We start from the raw sequence: 6,841 nt of genomic DNA on the forward strand, positions 1-6,841 counted from the left end.
GGAAGGGCATAGGAATCCCAGCAGTTTGGGAAAACAGCAAGGAGGCATCCATTCACTCCATACAGATAGGATGGTGAGGACAACGAGGCAGTTAGGTACCATGCTGTACAGTCCAGTGGGGGACAGACATGTTGGGGGCATGGAGGGGAGTTGTTTTTAGTTCCAGGGTCTAGGGTACCATTTGTAAGCGATGCTCTGTAGGCTGGGAAAGAAGGCCAAAGTGGAACTAATGGAGGTCATTGACATCAGGCAAGGACTCTAAAGAGTCTAGAGCTGTGGTTTGTGTGAGCAGAGTTTACCATCAGAGACAGTTATTTCCCTGCTGTGTCTGTTGTCCAGTGGGTAGGGTGCATGTCATATGTGTGCAAAGCCCTGGGTCTGACCCATCCATTGCTGCCTTTACTCAGCAGGGTGATGCACACCTGCATTCTCAGTACACAGGAGATGGAGGCAGGAGGACCAGAAGCTCATGGTCATCAGTAGATAATACAGTGAGCTGAGGTCAGCTTGGGCTACAAGAGACCATACCTTAAAAGACAATAGAAACAAGCAAAAATCCAACAGCACCAAACCCCAACAAATCAGCTATAGAAGACCCTCCCTTGGAATTTCAATGACCCAGTACTTATGGGGGGAGGACAGGCTTGGCTGTGCTGAACAGAGCTGATCTCCACGGGTGACATGCTGGCCTGAAGTTACAAAGTGGATGCTTTCCTTAGGGACTGTGAGGACTACAGTCTTCACAGCATCAGCTGCATGCCCACTGCCACCTGGCTGGCTGGCTGGCTGGCTTCCAAGCATTTTCCCTGCGGGGCAGGAGATGGGCAGCTCACGCTGTGGTGTCTAGAACCCTGGCTTATTGTGCGGCTCTGATGGCTGTTATTTGTCCTTCTCTTGATGGGGCCTGAGATGGCTCCAAGGCTGCCTAGGAGAATGAAGGAAAATCCAGCGTCCAATATACTGGGTGGGCTTCATTTGGGGGGGTCTTAAAACATTCTTTAACAAATTCAGGCACATACATACTGATTTTTGGTAATTGTCATCCTCATTACCTGTTCTCAGTCCCCTATTCCTTTCTCACAGAACCTCTCCTCTTCAACAAGTATTTTTCTTTTTTCCTATTCGTGTGTGTGTGTGTGTGTCCCATTGAGTTCAGTTGGGGTTGCTTGTATGAACAAGGGAAGGAATTATTTATAGGCACGACCCCCCCCCCATAAACCACAGTTGCCAATAGCCTTACTGCTCCACCTCCCTTTGAGACCCTTGCATTAAGGGTCTTCTTGTGTAAGACCTTTGGCATGGCTGGGGCTGAGAACCCATCAGGGAGGCTGGCTGAGTTAGAACTGCACGCAGGGTTTGATTCTGAGCCATGCTTGGCTTCTTTCAGAGAGCCGCATGCAAATTCTCTCTAAAGTACCATTTTCCCCAGACACAATGGAGAACTATTGTTGGGGGACGTGGGCCTGGGGTTCTGTGATAATAGCATTTTCATGAAGAAAAATCACATCCCCATCGCTTGCACAGTTGAGAACATGAAACCTACTATTGAGACATTCTGGTTAAAATGGAGCATTATCTGGAAAGATGGGCCTGCCCGTGGGAGTCTGTGGGAAGGCAGGAGAGCAGGGGTTTGCAGGTACCGTTGGAAATGGGTTGGTAAAAACCATTTGTCCATCCAAAAGTGATTAAGTGCAATCATAGCTCTGTGGAGAGGCCCTGGCCTCACCTGAGTGGGAGGCAAAAGTGGGTAATTCACCATCATCAGAAGAGGACAGCCTAGAATGGTGACAAGGGGGAGGGAAGGGAGAGGACAGAAAACAGGAGTCAGGAAGTTTGGACCTAAGTGCCAACTGAGGGGGCCAGGCAGACTCTAGAGTCCCTTTTAGGGCCTTAATTAAGGGTGGTGTCACCTGTAGGTGACAGTGAGTTGTTAATGTGATTGTGTTATTGAATATGGGCCCGAGCTGAGGAAGGAGGCTAGAATTGGGCAGACAGATGCTGGCTGGCAGAAGAGCCGGGGATGAAAGAGAGAGACCACTGTGTTCTCTATTCTTGGACAAAGTGAGGGGCATTGCTCCCCCCTCTTCCTCCCCGCTGAACTAACAATTTTATTTTGAGAACTATTAAATATTCTTAGATGAATAGAGAATTGTGTAGCCCAGTGGCCTGCTGCTTACAAGATGCACTTGGGGATCTCAGAGACCTGCGGAGCTGGTAGACCCTCCCTGACCATTTAAATCACTCAATCACATCTCAGGAGTAGAAATGTGGCTTCTGTAATTTTGAATACAGATGGCTGATTCCAGGCTACAGACAAGTCTCGAAACCCCTGATGCTACCCACTGTCCTCTCTGCCCAGCTTCTTCGAGAATCAACACTGGCCGGGCCAGCTTGCTTCTATGCTCTGATGCCCAGTTTCCCCATTTTCTATTCTCTCCTCTCAGATGACTTTTAGACTAGATCTGAGTTCATGTTATTTCACTCTTAACATCTTCAATATAACCCTAAAGAGTAAGTAAAATAACATTAACACACACACACACACACACACACACACACACACACACACACACACGCACTCGCATGCACTTGCATACACATCAGCAGTGATTTCATCCGAAGGTTTGTCTTTGGTGTTCAGGTTCTTAGACACTTATTTCTTTTTCCTGTCTTTAATTTATTCCAAAGGGAGAAATAATGTCCCCCTGCCATAATTTTGAGGTGATGGAGTTGGTGAAAGGGCATATTCCTTTTGTCAAGATGAGTGAGGAAGTTATTTTTACTGTCCACTCTTATGGGTGAGGGGCAGTCACAAAGGTATATAAGTTAACTGGTCATTTAGTGACTGTTGACTGTGGGGGCCAGGGAAGTCCTTATCACTAAAATCACCTATACATCACATGGTAGAGACTCAGGAACTATTTAGCTGGGCTTGCTGGCTCGCTTGCTCCTTTGTATTAAGGACCCTAGCCCATGGAGGGATGTCACGTTCAGGGTGAGTCTTCCATCTCAGTCAAGCCTATCTGGAAATACTGTCACAGAAATGCTTTTTATGTGTTTCCATGGTGATTCTAAATCCCACCAAGTTGACAATCAACATAAGCATCATAGTCACTCACATCCTTTTCCTAAGGGACACAGCCTGCTAGCCTGTTTGACTGTTATGACCGTGTTGGCACACAGTTTCATGGCCCAGGCCCACATAACGGGCCTAAGGGCAGGGCCAGTACCTATTTTTTGAATCCCATATTATCTAGTGAAAATGACCTAAAACATTCATCGACCCTCAGCATCCACAGTGGAATACGACCATGGCCATGATCAGATGTAGAAATTGAACAGATTTAGAGGTAGCCTTGTCAAACTCTGCAAGATCAAGACAGAGGTGTGGCCAAAAGCACATTGTAACTGAATAATGAGAAAGTGGGAATATGTTGGCAGGGGCGGGGGGGGGAGAGAAAGAGAGAGAGAGAGAGAGAGAGAGAGAGAGAGAGAGAGAGAGAGAGAGAGAGAGAGAGAATGACATGGAATTTGGGGAGGACAGAGGTGCAGGGAAGGGAGGGTCCCCATGTGTGGTCTGTCTACCTTTATGTCCACTCCCTGCTGTAATTCACACAAGCTTTCTTCATCCACCCATGCCCTGAGGAAACCTGCTTAGGTTCACCTCTATAAACAAGGTAGATTGTCTACACCAGAGGTTCTCAACTTTCCTAATGCTGCATCCCTTTAATACAGTTCCTCATGTTGCGGAACCATAAATTTATTTTTGTTGCTACTTCATAACTGTAACTTTGCTACTGCTATGAATCCCAGTCTTAATATCTGTGTTTTCTGATGGTCTTAGATGACCCCTCTGAAACAGTTGTTTAACCCTGAAAAGGGGTCAGGTCTAAGAACATCATTGATTCCCAGACTGAGAGATGAGAAGAAACCTGCCAAAGGCCTCTTGACCTCATTTCACGAGACCTCTTAAAATTTCAGGTGAGGGGGACTGAGGCTGCAGAGGAGAGGGCGTGGCCAGCCCTCCTGGTCTCCTCAGTCCAACCCAGGTTCCGGCCACCTTTGGTTTCTTCTTCATTTCAGCTTGGGATTCCAGCCATATCGTTAAGCTTGAGGTCCTTTTTGGTTTCTCTGCCCTTTGCTTTGACGATTGACAAACACAAAACACGGAGAAGCCACTAAAAGATACTTCCCAGGTGAGGCTCTCACACTGGGGAACAAGTCTATCGGATGCACCTGTGCCTTTTCTTAGTATTTATTTATTTATTTATTTAGTGTGTGTGTGCGTGCGCACTCATGTGTGTGAAGGCCTGAGGACAACCTGTAGGAGTTGTGTTTTCCCTTCCAGCATGGGAGTTCTAGGGATCCAACTCAGGCTTAGCTGAAAATGCCCTTACTCAGCAGGCCACCTCGCTGGCCCCATGGCCTTTCGTTTTGACTGTCTTGATGGTATATTTCGCAGACAAGATCAATGTCTTCCTCTCACGGCTCTTCTTGAGTCTTTTCTTTCGTAGACGGGACCATTATTGTTGTGTCGGAGAAACCTTTTCAGACTTAACGGCAATTAGGTTTCTCTCCTGTCATCTCCGAGTGCTTGCATAGTGTTACATTTTCCATCTTGATCTTTGCTCCATCTTGGATTAAGTTTTTATGAAGGCTGTAAGCTTTATTTTTAGGGTTTTGTCACGTGAATATGTAGATCCAGATTTTCTATGCCTGTTTGCTGTAAAGGTTTCCCCTGGCCCCATCCCATTGCTTTGATAGGTTGCCAAAGCTGTTGACTGTATTAATACGGGTCATCTGTGGGATTTCTAACGCGTTGTTAATCACTTTCTTTTATTATTATTATTATTTGATCAATACTGCATTGTTTTGATTAGGGCGGCTTTACAGTTAAGTCTTGAGGTTGAATAATATGAGTTTCCCAACTTTGTTCTTTTCCAATAATATGTTGCCTATTCTGGCTTCTTTGCATCTCCAGATAAAGTTTAGAATTCAATTTGTTGATACTGATCAATCAATGTACTGAGACTTTGACTGAGATTGCATCAGCTCTAGTTTGACTCAGCTTGAGAAGAGCTAACAGCCTGTCATTTTTGACAGGTCCTGTCTGTCTCTCCACTTACTCCTCTTCTGACATATTTCATCCCAGTTTTGCAGTTTTCCGTGTTTAGATTGTACATATTTTTATTAAAATTACATTATTTATTAAGTATGTGTGTGTGCTTGTGTGCATGCACGCTACAGTGTGCATGAAGACCAGAGGACAACTGTAGGAGTCGGTTCTCTCTTTCCACTATGTGGCATCCAGGGATCAAACTCAGGAGACCAGGTTTGGTGCCCTTTATCCACTGACCCATTTCACTGCCCCATATTTTCTTGTATTTAATACTTAATTGATGATAATACAAATGCTATTCGTTTTATAAAAATTTAAATTATTTTATTTTATGTGTACAGTTTTTATTTGTTTTTGTTTATTATTTATTTATTTATTTTTTTGAGACAGGGTTTCTCTGTGTAGCCTTGGCTGTCCTGGACTAACTATGTAGACCAGGCTGGCCTCAAACTCACATAGATCCACCTACCTCTGCCTCCCTGAGTTCTAGGATTACAGGTGTGGTGTCCAGCTGTATATGGGTGTTTCGCTTCCATGTATTTCTGTGTGCCACATGTGTGCCTGGTGACTGTAGACGTCAGGAGAGAGCATTGGATCCACTGAAACTGGAGTTACAGATGGTTGTGAGCAGTCATGTAGATTCTGGGGACTGCACCTCTGGAAGAGCAGCCAGAGTGTTTAACCACTAAGCCAATTCTCCAGTCCATGCTTTTAATTTTGAATTGAGCTCTTCTATAATTTGAACTGGGCTCCATCTGGTTTGAACCTGTGTAAGGTCTTGTGTATGTTGCTATGGTCCTTGTGAGTTCATATGTGTGTCAGTCCTGTTTGTTAGCTGTCCCTCCCTGTGTTCTCTCTCTTACCTCCATCTTTCCTCCTCTCTCTTTATTTAATGTATATTAACCTTATATCTTTTAATCATGCTCAAAATACTTATTAATTCCAGGAGGCAGTTTGGTAATTCATTCAAACTTTCTACATAGGCGATTATGTCATCTGAAAACAGAAATTTCCTTCCTTTCTTCTTTTTCTTTGTACAGTGTAGCTGTGATTTTGTCTTTTATTGCCATAGCTCTATCATCTAGAGTTTTGTTGAAACACAGGAGCAAGAGGAGACACCTTGTCTTATTCTTCATCTTTGTAAAAAGATATAAAGTTCTTACCACTAATTTCATTTCCTTTATTTAAAGACATGACTCTTCACTTTATAGAAATAAATACATATACTTATATGCATTTATATACATAAACCACCAACAAAAGAGGCTATAAATTATGGAACACTTTACAAATTTTGTGTAATCCTTGCATAGGACCAATGCCAATCTTCTCCATATTGTTTCAATTTTAGCATATGTGCTGCAAATATTACTGAGTGTTAATCCTTTACCAGGCATTATTTTATATGTAGGAATATAATTAAACTCCCAGCAGCCTGGGAGCTTAACTTCTAGAGAGGGTACAAAGTTGATGAAAGGAAAGGCTTAGACAACAGCATCCATATTTTTATGTAGCCTAGATGTACAGCATTAAGGCGTTCACGGATGCATTAATTACTCTTCCCGTTACTGTGATAAAACGCCTGACAGAGCAATGTAAAAAAAGGAAAGGTCTATTTTGCCTCACAGTTCTAGGATACAGTCCATCATGGGCAGGAATCATGGCGAGAGGAGTGGCAGGGGTAGGAGTCAGCTGGTCACATTGTATCCACAGCCAAGAAGC

General features: G+C 44.1%; 1 non-coding gene across 1 annotated transcript; it reads right to left on the reverse strand.

Annotated features, from left to right (window-relative positions):
• Positions 1–6,387: 6,387 nt before the first annotated feature.
• On the reverse strand, positions 6,388–6,491 carry LOC127191275 (U6 spliceosomal RNA). Its single transcript, XR_007830888.1, has one exon. It is a non-coding gene; the product is annotated as a U6 spliceosomal RNA (small nuclear RNA).
• Between the last annotated feature and the right edge of the window lie 350 nt (positions 6,492–6,841).

This window comes from Acomys russatus, chromosome 6 (genome assembly GCF_903995435.1).
Source record: "Acomys russatus chromosome 6, mAcoRus1.1, whole genome shotgun sequence".
Lineage (NCBI taxonomy): Eukaryota > Metazoa > Chordata > Mammalia > Rodentia > Muridae > Acomys > Acomys russatus.